Source organism: Hyaena hyaena, unplaced genomic scaffold (genome assembly GCF_003009895.1).
Source record: "Hyaena hyaena isolate Hyena2069 unplaced genomic scaffold, ASM300989v1 scaffold_101, whole genome shotgun sequence".
In the NCBI taxonomy this organism is placed as follows: domain Eukaryota; kingdom Metazoa; phylum Chordata; class Mammalia; order Carnivora; family Hyaenidae; genus Hyaena; species Hyaena hyaena.
Window position 1 is genome coordinate 3410249 of NW_024080733.1, and position 14408 is coordinate 3424656.

Below are 14408 nucleotides of genomic sequence, written 5' to 3' on the forward strand. Positions count from 1 at the left end.
GTATCATCCATAGGCCTGCCAGAGCACTTGCTTAAGATAAAAACTAAGTTCCTTCCCTGATTAAAGTCCTTCATTTTCCTGTTATTGACTGACTGTGTCCTCCTATGTTGAAACCCTAACCCCTGATATAAGGGTATTAGGAGACAGGGCCTTTGGGAGGTAATTCGGATTAGGTAGGGGCCCTCATGCATGGGATTAGTACCCTTATGAGTCACAAAAGACCTTGCTTCCTCTCGCTGCTCTCTACCCAGGTGCCAGCAATCTGCAGTCTGGAAGAGCACCCTCACGAGAACTGACCTCACAGCCTGATCCTGGACTTCTAGCCCTCAGAACTGTAAGAAATAGATTTCTGTTGTTTATAAGCCATCTGGTCTGTGGTACTGCTTTATCACAGCAGCCTAAAGTAACTTAGACACCAGCTAAAGAGAGAAAAATACCTAAGTCCAAGTTCTTTAAAAAAGAACAGAATCCTGAATCATTATGCTGTACATCTGATCCTAATGTATTATGTGTCAACTATGTCTCAATAAAAAAAAAATACTTTAACATGAAAAAAAAAAAAAGCCCCTCTGCCCCTTGGTGTTCATGGAACAAAAACATGAAAAGTTTTTTATTCTCTACTCCAGACCCTCACCCATGGTATATTTCCCTCAGACTCTCCATCTCAGTAATGCCATCACCATCTACTCAATTGCTCAGGTCCTTAAACTTGGGAGTTATCCTAGCCTTTTTTCTCTGCCCCGCATTCCATACCCAATTCATCAATAAATGGCCAAGATCCATCCATAAGCCGCCTATCGACTTCTGTCCATCTTCATTGCTACCCCCTAATCCAAGCCATCATCTCATCCTTTGGACTGTTTAACTGCTTTACTTGTTGCCCTGTTCTATTCTTCATAAAACAGCAAGAATCTTTAGACTAAACACAATCAGATAATGTTATCACCTCCTCACCCCCCAGCTTACAATTCTCCATAGGCTACTTATCATACTCAGAATAAAACCCAAACCATTTGCTGTGGTCTACAAAGGCCTTCATGACCTGTTCCCTGCCTCTCTCTCTCTCTTAGCTCATCACCTAGCACTCTCCCTCTTGTCATACTGGCTTTCTTCCTCCTCTTTGAACATGTCAAGGTCATTTGCACCTCAGGGCCTTTGCATATATGGTTTACTCCAAAAAATGTGAGGCTCTGGGAATGTATCTTGGAAAAAGCCTGCTCTTACAGAAATTTCAAAGAAGGAAGAGAGCAAATAAATCAACACATGAATAAATGTCAAGAGACAGTGAGCATTTGGGGCGCCTAGGTGGCTCAGCTGGTTAAGCGTCCGACTTCAGCTCAGGTCATGATCTCACAGTTCGTGGGTTTGAGCCCCACGATGGGCTCTGTGCTGATAGCTAGCTCAGAGCCTGGAGCCTGCTTCCGATTCTGTGTCTCCCTCTCTCTCTGACCCTCCCCTGCTCATACTGTCTCTCCCTCAGAAATAAATTTTAAAAAATCTTTAAAAATTTAAAAAAAAGATGTGTCAAAAAAAACTATGAGATCATCCATTTAAAACTTTCAGAATAATTTACAGAAAGTATAATAAATTACACACTGAATGGCTGAACTACTAACCATAAATATTTATACACGAAGCAGTTCTTTTAAGAAATAAGACTCAGAGGGGCACCTGGGTGGCTCAGCTGGTTAAGCATCCAACTCTTGGTTTCAGCTCAGGTCATGATCTCACACTTCAGGAGTTCGAGCCCCCATTGGGATCTGCACTGATAGTGCAAGGCTGCTTGGGATTCTCTCTCACTTTCTCTCTGCCTCTCCCCTACCCATGCTGTCTCTGTCTCTCTCAAAAATAAATAAACTTGAGAAAAAAATAGGACTCATAAATGTGTCTGTCTTGGTATAACATACATAATTGAAATGAATAAAGTTTGGAAGACCAATGTTGTTACACTATGTTAGAATCTTTAAAAATCACACAATTAGTAATCCATTTGTGTTTATGATATTCATACGTATAAGTGTAAATTTAAAAAAACTTTTGTACATGAGAATAAAAAGGTTATATATGTTTAATTATATAAACATGTATATGTGTGTATGTGTACGTATACATACATATACATACGTATACATACACACACACACATATACATACTACACTTTTATTTAAAACACTTTCCTAAAGCAAACCCCTCTCCAGCTACAACTTTCCATGCTTAACTGCTGACATATGGAAGCCCCTCTGGTATTAGTGAAGTACAGAACACAATGCTAAAAGACCAAGCAAAAGCCATTAATTGAGGCCTCTGAATTGATGGACATCTTCATCTGCACCTTCACAACCCTCACCATCATCTATTTAAGCCCACCATCCATACAATGATCCATTTTTTCACGTTTAGACAGTTTGTTTCCCATCACTGTTGGCTCTGACAATGCTATAGGGAGCTTGTTGCTTACCTCTTTCTTGCCTGACAGAAAATCATCCCGATTGCTGTACAGAAACTAGTAACATGGATTCCATTACCATGATAAACTGACAAAAGGAAGAAAAGAAATATACTGTGCTAAGAAAACATGTACCTCCAATCTAGGCACCCTCAACTGACATCTTCACTTAGCACTGGCCCTCCCTGTGCATTTCTTTGAACATCCTCCTTTGGATCCATTTTCCTTAACCACTAGGTTTGGAGCTGGTGACGATTACTCCCCAGGTACATGTGCCAAAGTCAGAGGCTGTGAAGCAGTAGGGTGAGCTGGGTTGGCATCTGATGTGGCCTGAGCTGAAACTACTGTTTGATACTGCACATAAGACGACTGAGCATACATATTTGTCATCCTAATGCCTGCAGGGGCTAAAAGCAGGGCACACTGGGAATCTAGGTGGAATAGCTTGCCAAGAAACTGGTTATTTCCATTTCTTTACATTACCTGTGGGAACTGATTAACTCTGTGTAGGATCCTCTTGTGCTTATAGAAGGGTGCACTTCTCAATCCTTCTGAAGTACTAGAAGCTCTAAGCAAGGTTTCTTTTTTAACACACTCCTCAAAAAACACACACTATATTACTCCATTTATATAAAAGTCCAGACAGTGCAAAGTAATCTATACTGACAGAAGGTAGATTAGAGATCACTTGCCTACTTGACAGAGGGTGAGGAGGGATGAACAGAGAGATTACAAAGGAAAATGAAGAAGCTTCTGCAGGTGACGGGTAACCTCATTATCTTGATTGCTAGGATTCACAGATGTATACATACATCAAAACTTATCAAACTGCACAGTTAATATGTGCAGTGTATTATATAAAGTACACCTCAATAAAGGTGCTTTTAAAAGGATTATCTAATATCTTAAGACATGCTTCTCAAAGTTCCCACCAAAGTTTTATTCTATACAATAAAAGGAAAAAAATCCTAGGGGTCTGGGAATATAACTCACAGCCATAAAACTAAGCTTCTTTAGGTCTCAAGCTCTAAAACACCTGTAAACATGTTGGGGCTCAGTCAGTTAAGCATCCCACTCTTGATTTTGGCTCAGGTCATGATCTCATGGTTTGTGAGTTCGAGCAATGCATCTGACTGACAGTGCAAAGCCTGCTTGGGATTCTCTCTCCCCCTCTCAAAATAAATAAACTTTAAAAAATGTTGTATACATGTTACTTCCTAATCCATAAATGATCTATGTTTCATTAGTTTAAATATAATGTTTAATATTAATTACAAGTTAAATTCTACATTTCCCTCCACAAATTTTCAGATTAAATAGATACCACAAGAAGACGTACTCTGTTTTCTTGGTGGCAATTGCTTACAACTAAGAAAGTATACAAAACTTTTTGCACAAGTGAAAGTCTGGATGCTTTTATTGTCTTTCCGTACTCTTTTTTTCACTTACAATTACCCCAAAATGGGCAAAAAAAACATTTGCCAGTTTTAGATACCATCTTCCTCTTTTAAGGAAGTAACACTTAAGAATTCAAAATATTTGTCATTTAATCCACTTACGAGGAAAAAATACATTAGACTCTTCATTTATCCAGGAAGAGGGCATTCTGTTTCTGAGTTAACTGAATATTCTAGATATTTCAGAAAACTTTTTTTGTTGTTGTTTACCTTCCACTGGATTAGACAATGCCTTAGGATAATCATTAACTTGAGGTTTTATTATATAGTCCCATGGCTTTTGAAAAAGGTGAAGAAAATCTGCATTGCAGTGGTCCCGAACAAAACTTCCAGGCCTATAGACTCATCTGTCTGCTACGGTCTCTTGAGTTTTTATTGAACATGCAACAAATGATTCTGATTACTTGAGCTTGCCTTTTTATGATAAACAATTTGTAATTCTATGATGCTTTTTAGGTAGGTGGTTTTATTTTTGTTTATTTTGAGAGAGACTGAGAGAGACAGTGTGAGCAGAGGAGGAGCAAAGAGAGAGTGAGAGAGAATCCAAAGCAAACCAGCACAGATCTTACAAACCATGAGATCATGACCTGAGCTGAAGTCAAGATGCTCAACCACCTAGGCATCCCTAGGCAAGTGGTTTCAAATAAATACATATGTCACTTTCTCTAGAATTAAAGAAATAATTGAAAATTACTTTTTGGAATGGTACAGAATTAAACTCATCTAAGCAAGTTCAACCATAATCAGGGTGACCATAGCTTGCCTAAATTATCTTAATCCATCTGAGAAAAAAATAGGCAGCTCTAAACATAGGTTTCTTAACTGGATGATGGAGAGATTGATCTTGAATTGTGTGAACTGGAATTGCTGCAGGATGCCAACCCTTCATGATTTGCTCTACTGGTACTGTGTCTTGGAAACTGACAGGAGTCCAAGTACACAAATGATAAACTCTGACACTCATTTTGTTTTCAGATGTCTTTCAGCTGCAAATGACCAGAAAGGAGTCTGCCCAAGCCTACCAATCTCTGATCCTTTGTCAAATTTATTATCTCACAATTACCATGGTTCTTTGTTCAGGGTCTCAAAGGCTGCAGTTAAGAGTTGACCACGTTATGTTCTCATCCATAATAGCTCAGGGTTCTCTTCCAAGCTCTTATGATTGCCAAGAGAATTCAGTTCTTTATGGTTATAGGACAGAGTCCCTAAGCTTCTAGAAGCCACCATCGGTTCCCTAACAAATGTCCCTCTCCATAGGCAGTGCACATCATAGCAACCTGTTTCTCCAATCCAGCAGAATTTCTTTCAGTAGAAACACTGTTTAATGAGAAAGAATTAAATCTGGCCATTTGTAGCAATGTGGATGGAACTGGAGAGTGTTATGCTAAGTGAAATAAGTCCGGCAGAGAAGGACAGATACCATATGTTTTTACTCCTAAGTGGAACAGGAGAAACTTAACAGAGGACCATGGGGGAGGGGAAGGGGAAAAAAATAGTGGGGGAGAGGGAGGGAGGCAAACCATGAGAGACTCTTGAATACGGAGAACAAACTGAGGGCTGATGGGGGGTGAGGGAGAGGAGAAGGGAGGTGATGGGCATGGAGGAGGGCACTTGTCGGGATGAGCACTGGGTGTTATATGGAAACCAACTAGACAATAAACTATAAAGAAAAAAAAGAAACACTGTTCAGTTAAAAATGATTCAATTTAGTTAATATAGTTGGAATATATATACATTCTAGTTGCCCATTGCTTTGCTTTTAGATTAGGACACTTGATAAACTCAGATTACGAATCTTCATTTTGGAAAACATCCTCAATTATTAATTATTATTTTCATTAAGACTTTTTCCAAGAGTATCTGGGTGGCTCAGTTGGTTAAGCATCTGACGGTGCAGAGCCTGCTGGGGATTCTCTCTCTTGCTGCCCTTCTCCATCAGCTCTCTCTCAAGATAAATAAACTTAATTAAAAAAAAAAAAAAAAAGACTTTTTCCAGAAGATAGTGGAGCAGTAGACCCTGGGCAGGAGGGAATGTGGCAGGTCTGCGTGTGGAGAGGGGACCTGGGAGAGAGAAGAGCCGTGGGGCCACGGAGGGGCAGGAGCTGTTTTCATGGAGCTACTGCATGGAGAAGAGAAAGAGAGAGGGGGATCGAGCGCTGCGTTGCAAGAAAAGTACCCCCCTGAAAGCAGCTAGAGAGAAAGAGAGAAAGAATGAAAACATGAGCAGGGGACTACACAAGAAAACTGTTCCCCAAAACCACTGACTGGGAAAAATGAGAGGGTTTCAATACTGTCAAATATTTATAAACAGTGGAGCTCAGTCTGAAATTCTGGAACTCAGGTTCCAGTAAGGAGCAGGGTAGAGTCCTGGGAGCAGGCAGCACTGAGGATCCCCTAGGATCCCCTAGGTTTCACCAGGAGCAGCGGTTCTCCTGCTGGGAGTGCATTCGGTAGAGGTGATACGTCTCTCAATGAGCCTAAGAGCCAGGGGGCGTCATAGAGCTGCCCCGTTCACTGGTACAGGACCAAAGACATAGGCTGAGGGCAGCAAACCCTGGTGCCGGATGTGTGTTGTGACTTTACCATGAACTCTGAGCTGTTGCCACTGCTCGGTCACGCTAACATTTTCTGGGACAAGCCGGTACTGGCCAGAGCTTGGTAAGAACCTCCTGGAGAGGATCAGCGCAGGCATGAGCCATGGGTGTCCCTGCAGTGTGGGGTTCTGAAACATGGCCGCAACTGAGATAAAACTCTGGAGTGAGGCACCACCTGGCAGGCGGACAGCTTGGAAACAGACAGGGTGAAGGTGGGGAGCTGACAGAAGTTGAAAACACAGGAAGGGTGAATATGCATCTGTGAGCCAACTTCCCGCTCCAGAGGCTAGAGACTGGGGTGAAGTCAGTTTCACCGTTAGCACATCAACAGTGATCAAACCCGGTGAGCTCAACGGTGTCACCAAATGGAGAATGGGACCATCATACCAAGCCCCGCCTCCCTGTGCCCTCCCAACACATCTCTACTAGGGGAGTTGGCCTGAGAATCAGAACAATAGGCCATTCCCCCAAAGGGGAAGCACAAATCCCTCCCTATTCTGATCACTAGATGCTAGGAAGTTGCAGCTCTAGAGGAAACTGGATCTAGCTTCTTTTGTGTGTGTGTGTGTGTGTGTGTGTGTGTGTGTGTGTGTTTTGCTTCCATTTTTGTTTTCTTAGATATGAGAACAGAAAAAATTTTATTTTGTTTTTTATAATTAAAAAATTTTTTTTCTCTTTTTTTCTACCAACCTCTTTTTAAAAAATTTTTTTAATGTTTTATTTATTTCTGAGAGAGAGAGACAGCTTGAGCAGGGGAGGGTCAGAGAGAGAGGGAGATACAGAATCTGAAACAGGCTCCAGGCTCTGAGCTGTAAGTACAGAGCCCGACATGGGGCTCGAACGCAAGAACTGTGAGATCATGACCTGAGTCGAAGTTGGACGTTTAACTGACTAAGCCATCCAAGAGCCCCTCTACCAAGCTACTCTTAACAAGAAGACCAAAACACACCTAGGATCTAGCTTCTCTTTTTGATTTTTTTAAAATTTTTATTTTATTCTATATTGTTTTTTTTCTTTGTCCAAAATGAGAAGACAGAGGAATGCACCTCATAAGAAAGAACAGGAAGAAGTAGTACCCAGGGATTAATCTATACAGATATAAGTAAAATATCTGAAGTAGAATTTGAAACAACAATTGTAAGAATTCTAGCCGGGATTGAAAAAAACAGAATACACTAGAGAATCCCTTACTGCAGAGATAAAAGAGCCAAAATCTAGTCAGGCTGAAATTAAAAACACTATAACTGAGATGGAATCTCAGATAGATGCCATGACAGCAAGGATGGGCGAAGCACATAAATGAATTAGTGATACAGAAGATCAAATTACGGAAAATAATGAAGTTGGAAAGAAAAGGGAAACAAAGGTAATGGATCACAAAGTTAGACTTTGGGAACTCAGTGAGTTATTAAAATGGATTAACATTCATATTATAGAAGTCCCATAAGATGAAGAGAGAGAAAAGGAGTCATAAGGTTTATGTGAATAAATTACAACCAAAAACTTCATTAATTAAGGAAGGACAGAAACATCAAAATCCAAGTAGCACAGAGAACTCCCATTAAATTCAACAAAAGTTGGCCATTGCCAAGGCATATCAAAGTCAAATTCACAAAATAAACAGAGAGGGAAAGAATTCTGAAAGCAGGAAGGGGAAAAAAAGGCCTTAACCTACGGGGAAGGCAGATCAGGTTTGCAGCAGATCTGTCCGCAGAAACATGGCAAGGCAGAAGGGAGGGGCAGGATGTATTCAACTTCAACGTGCTAAATGGGTAAAATATGCAGCCAAGAACACTCTAACCAGCAAGGCTGTCATTCAGAATACAAGAGAGAGAAAGACTTTCCCAAACAAAAATTAAAAGAGTTAGTGACCACTAAACTAGCCTTACAAGAAATATTAAGAGAGACTCTTAGAGGTGGCAAGAGACCAAAAGAAGCAAAGACTAGAAAGGAATAGAGAACATATCCAGAAACACCAACTTTACAGGTAACACAATGGCACTAAATTCATCTTTCAAAAATCACTCTGATTATAAATGCACTAAATGCTCCATTAAAAAGCACGGGGTATCAGAATAGATAAAAACACAAGACCCATTTATATGCTGTCTATAAGAGACTCATTTTAGACCTAGATATAAGCAGATTGAAAGTGAGGGCACAGAGAATCACTTGTCTTGCTAATAGATGCCAAATGAAAGCCAGAGTAGTCATGCCTGTATCAGACAAACTAGATTTTAAAAAACTTCTTTAATATTTATTTTTGAGAAAGAGAGCCAGAGTACAAGTTGGGGAAGGGCAGAGAGAAAGGCAGACAGAATCTGAAGCAGCTCCAGGCTCTGAGCTGTATCAGCACAGAGCCTGGCACGGGGTTCAAACTCATAAACCATGAGATCATGACCTGAGCCGAAGTCAGACATTTAACTGACTTAGCCACCTAGGGCCCTGGGACAAACCAGATTTTAAAACAAAGACTGTAACAAGAGATGAAGAAGGGCATTTTATCATAATTAAGTTCCATCAAGAAGATCTAAAAATTGTAAATATGCTCCCCAACATGAAGCACCCAAATACATAAATCTATTAATAACAAATATAAAGAAATTCATTGATAATAATACTATAATAGTAGGGGACTTTAACAGCCAACTTAACAGCAATGGACAATCACCTAAGCAGAAAATCAACAAGGTAACAATGGCTCTGAATGACACAGTGGACCATATGAACTTAAAAGATATATTAAGAACGTTTCACCCTAAATCAGCTAAAACACATTCTTCTCGAGTGTACAAAGAACATTCTCCAGAATAGATCACATACTGGGTCACAAATAAGCCCTTAACAAGTACCAAAAGATTTGAGATTATACCATGCATATCTTCAGACCACAACACTATGAAACTTGAAGTCAACACAAGACTTTAAGAAAACAATGGAAATACTACAAATATTTGGAGGTATAAGACCATCCTACTAAAGGATAAATGGGTCACTCGGGAAATTAAAGAAGAAATTAAAACGTCATGAAAGCAAATGAAAATGAAAACACAACAGTCTAAAACCTTTGGGTTGAGCAAAGCAAGTACTAAGAGGGAAGAATATAGCAAAACAGGCCTACTTCAGGAAGCAAGCCTAACACCTAAAGGAGCTATAAAAGAAACAGCAAATAAAGCCTAAAGCCAGCAAATGAAGGGAAGGAATGAAGACTAAAGAAGAAATAAATGATATAGGAATAAAAACAAAAAACAAAAAAAACAAAACAAAAGCAAACACAGGAGAACAGATCAACAAAACTAGGAATTGGTTCTTTGAAACAATTAATACAATTGACAAACCCCTAGCCAGACTTATCAAAAAGAAAAGGGAAAGGACACAAATAAACAAAATCATGAATGAAAGGGGAGAGATCACAAGCAAATCAAAGAAATATAAACACTTCTAAGAGAATATTATGAAAAATTATATGCCAACAAACCGGACAACCTAGAAGAAATGGGTAAATCCCTAGAAACATATAAACTACCAAAATCGAAACAGGAAAAAATAGAAAATTTGAACAGACCCATAACCAGCAAAGAGATTCAAACACTAATCAAAAATCTCCCAACAAACAAAAAACATCCAGGCCCAGATGGCTTCCCAGGGAAATTCTACCAGACACTGAAAGAGTTAAGACCTATTCTTCTCAAAGTGTTCCAAGAGATAGAAATAGATGAAAAACTTCCAAACTCACTCTACAAGGCGAGCATTACCTTGATTCCAAAACCAAAAGACCCCACTAAAAAGGAGAAATACAGCCCAATATCCCTGATGAACAAGGATGTGAAAATTCTCAACAAGATACTAGAAAATTGAATTACTCAGTACATTAAAAGAATTATGCACCATGATCAAATGGGATATTCCTGGGCTATAGAACTGGTTCACTATCAACAAATCAAATAACGTGATATACCACATTAATAAAAGAAAGGATAAGAACCATATGATCCTCTCAAGAGATGCAGAAAATCATTTGACAAAATACAGCACCCATTTTTTTTTAAAGTTTATTCATTTATATTTAAGGGGGGGAGGGAGAGAGAAGGAGGGAGTGAGCATGTGAAAGTAGGGGAGGGGCAAAAAGAGAGGGAGAGGGAGAATCCCAAGCTGGAAGCCAGGCACAAAGCCTGACATGGGGCTCAATCCCATGAACCGTAAGATCATGATTCAAGCCGAAACCAAGAGTATGCTTAGTGAACCACCTAAGCACCCCTATTCTTGACAAAAACCCACACTCAACAAAGTAGGGATAGGTGAAACATACCCCAACATCATATGAAAGACCCACAACTAATAGCATCCTCAAGGGGTGAAAACTGAGAGCCTTTCTCCTATGGCCAGGAAAAAGACAAGAATGTCCACTCTCACCATTACTATTTAACATAGTACTGGAAATCTTAGCTTCAAAAATCAGACAACAAAAAGAAATTAAAGGCATCTAAACTGGTAAGGAAGAAGTCAAACTTTCACTATTTGCAGATGGCATGATACTCTATGTAGAAAATCCAAAAGACTCCAACAAAAACTTTCTAGAACTAATACATGAATTCAGTAAAGTCACAGGGTATAAAGTCAACATATAGAAATCAATTGCATTTCTACACACCAATAACAAAGCAGCAGAAAAAGAAATCAAGGAATCGGTCCCATTTGCAATTGCACCAAACACAATTGGATACTTAGGAACAAACCTCACCAAAGAGGTAAAAGATCTGTACTCTGAAAACTATAAAACACTTAAGAAAGAAACTGAAGAGGATACCAAAAAAAGGAAAGGCATTCCATGCTCATGGATTGGAAGAACATTGTTAAAAATGCCTATACTATACAAAGCAATCTACACATTTAATGCAACCCCCATCAAAATACCACCGACATTTTTCGCAGAGTTAGAACAAATAATCTTGATATTTGCATGGAACCACAAAAGACCCCAAACAGCCAAAGCAATCCTGAAAAAGAAAAACAAAACTGTGGGCATCACAATTCCAGATTTCAAGCTATATTATAAAGCTGGAGTTATCAAGATAGTATGGTACTGGCACAGAAACAGACACATAGATCAATGGAAGAGAACAGAAAACCTAGAAATTGACCCACAACTATAAGGTCAACTCATCTTCAACAAATGGTGCTGGGAAAACTGGACAGCAACGTGCCGAAGAATGAAACTGGACCATTTTCTTACACCATACATAAACACAAGTTAAAAATGGATGAAAGACCTAAATGTAAGATAGGACACCATCAAAATTCTAGAGGTGAACACAAGTAGCAACCTCTCTGACCTCGGCTACAGCAACTTCTTACTAGACACGTCGCCAGAGGCAAGGGAAACAAAAGCAAAAATGAACTGTTGGGACTTCATCAAGATAAAAAATGTATGCACAGCAAAAGAAATAATCAACAAACCAAAACACAGCCTATGGAATGGGAAAAGACAGTTGCAAATGACATATCTGATAAAGGGTTAGTATCCAAAATCTGTAAAGAACTTACAAACTCAACACCTAAAAAACAAACAACCCAGATAATAAATGAGAAGATATGAATAAACACTTCTCCAAAGAAGGCTAATAGATACGTGAAAAGATGTCAACATCATTCATCATCAGGGAACAAATATCGAAACCACACGGAGATACCATCTCATACCCCTCAGAATGGCTAAAATTAACAACAGAAGAAAAGGGATGGTGAGGAGGCTGAGAAAGGAGAAGCATCCGCCACTGCTGGTGGGAATGCAAACCGGTGCAGCCACTCGGGAGAACAGTTATGGAGGTTCCTCAAAAAGTTAAAAATAGAACTACCCTACGATCCAGCCATTGCACTGCTACCTATTGACTCAGAGGATAGAAAACTACGTATTTGAAGGAGTACATGCACCTAATATTTATAGGAACATTATAACAATAGCCAAACTGTGGAGAGTGCCCAAATGCCCAACAGGTGATCAATGGATAAAGAAGATGTGGTGTGGGGGGAGGGGGGGAAGAATATTACTCAGCCATGAAAAAGAATGAAATCTTGCCATTTGCAACCATGCAGATAGAGCTAGTGTATTATATATGCTAAGCGAATTAAGTCAGAAAAAGACACTTGTATGATTTCACTCATATGTTGAATTTAAGAAGCAAAACAGAAGAACATATTGGAGGAGAGTGGAAAGAGAGAGGGAAACAAACCATGAGACTCCTAAAGACAGAAAACAGACTGAGGATTGATGTAGGGACGTGGGTGGGGGATTGATATTAGGAGGGCACATGTTATGATGAGCCCTGGGTGTTGTATGTAATTGATGAATCACTGAATTCCACTCCTGAGTACTGCACTGTATGTTAACCAGAATTCAAATACAAAAAAACTTTCTCTAGTTGAAAGTGTTTAAATGTGAAAATTAAGTGAAAGCAATTATATTGGTGATATTTGTTCTCATTTTTTCAGTTAAATGCTCTGCAAGACCTTCATCCAATACCCAGGTAAGTTACCCATTTTTGTGAGTTGGTGACAGAGGGGAATCCTATGGCACTGCCTTAGATCACAGACATCCATATCCATGTGAGTAGCCTGGGCAGGGTCCTGCAGGGAACAGAGTCTGTTCAAGCCGGCCTGGTACGATCACTGCTTTCCTGAACCCAACACAATTCTACTCAAGCCTATAGTCAACGTGCTCAGCCCTGTGAGTCACAGGGACCCACATGGAAGAGGAGGTGAAGACAGGGAAACATGTATGCTCATTGGGTTCACTGTGGGCTAGACTCCACTATCACGGAGTTCAGAAGCCTCTCTCAAGGGCCTCCCCATCCCTGGGCCTGGAGCAGGGGGGGTACCACACAACAGTCTAAGTACCTCAGTTACTCTTTCACTAATGTGCTCCCTTCCTCCTCAGGTGCCTATGCTTCCTGGATCCACGCACCTGCCATCAAGTTGCCTGTTTCTTTTAAAAGAGCTTAACTTGACTCTTTCAAGTAGTACGCCTATTTCATCTAAACTGCTAAACTCCTACCCCTAAAGGTATTTGTAACACTCTTATTATCGTTTTAATATTCACGGAATCTGCAGTGGTATTCTCTCTCTCTCATTTCTGATATTGGTAACCTATGGCTTCTCTTTTGCCGTAGCCAGGTTAGAGGTTTATCAATTCTAATGACCTCAAGAAATAGTTTATGCTTGATTTTTCCCAATTATTTTTGTTTCCTATTACATTGATTTCCTTTCTTTTTTTATTACTTCAAATTTTCTACTTATTTTGGATTTAACATGCTTTCTTCTTTCTAGTTTGAGGGTAGGAGTTTAGGTCCCTGATTTGAAACCTTTTCTTCTTCCAAAAATGAGCATTTAGTCCTACAACAATGCTTTAGCTGCATCCCATAAATATGAAAATAATGCCACTTTCATTTTTATTCAGTTAATTGTCTAATCTCCTTTTTGATTAATTCTTTGGCCATGGATTATTTGGAAATGTGTTATTTGGATTACAAATGTTTATGGATTTTCCAGATATTTTTCTTTTTTTTTAATATTTAAAAAAAAATTTTAAATGTTTCATTTATTTTTGAGAGAGACAGAGTGTGAGTAGGGAAAGGGCAGAGAGAGAGGGAGACACAGAATCTGAAGCAGCTCCAGACTGTGAGATGTCAGCACAGAACCCGACAAGAGGCTCAAACTCATGAACCACGAGATCATGACCTGAGCTGAAGTTGGAAGTTTAACCCAGGCACCCCTCCAGATATTTTTCTATTATGGATCTCTCATTCAGTTCCATTACAGTCACAAAACATCCTTTAAATGGAAAGGAAGGAAGGAAGGAAGGAAGGAAGGAAGGAAGGAAGGAAGGAAAGAAGGGAAGGAAGGAAGAAGGGAAG

At 39.6% G+C, this 14408-nt stretch overlaps 1 protein-coding gene across 1 annotated transcript in view; it reads right to left on the reverse strand.

Moving 5' to 3' along the window:
• The window catches only part of BLVRA (biliverdin reductase A), a 59968-nt gene that overhangs the window by 29876 nt on the left and 15684 nt on the right, over positions 1 to 14408 (reverse strand). The gene's annotated exons all lie outside the window — the stretch shown is intronic.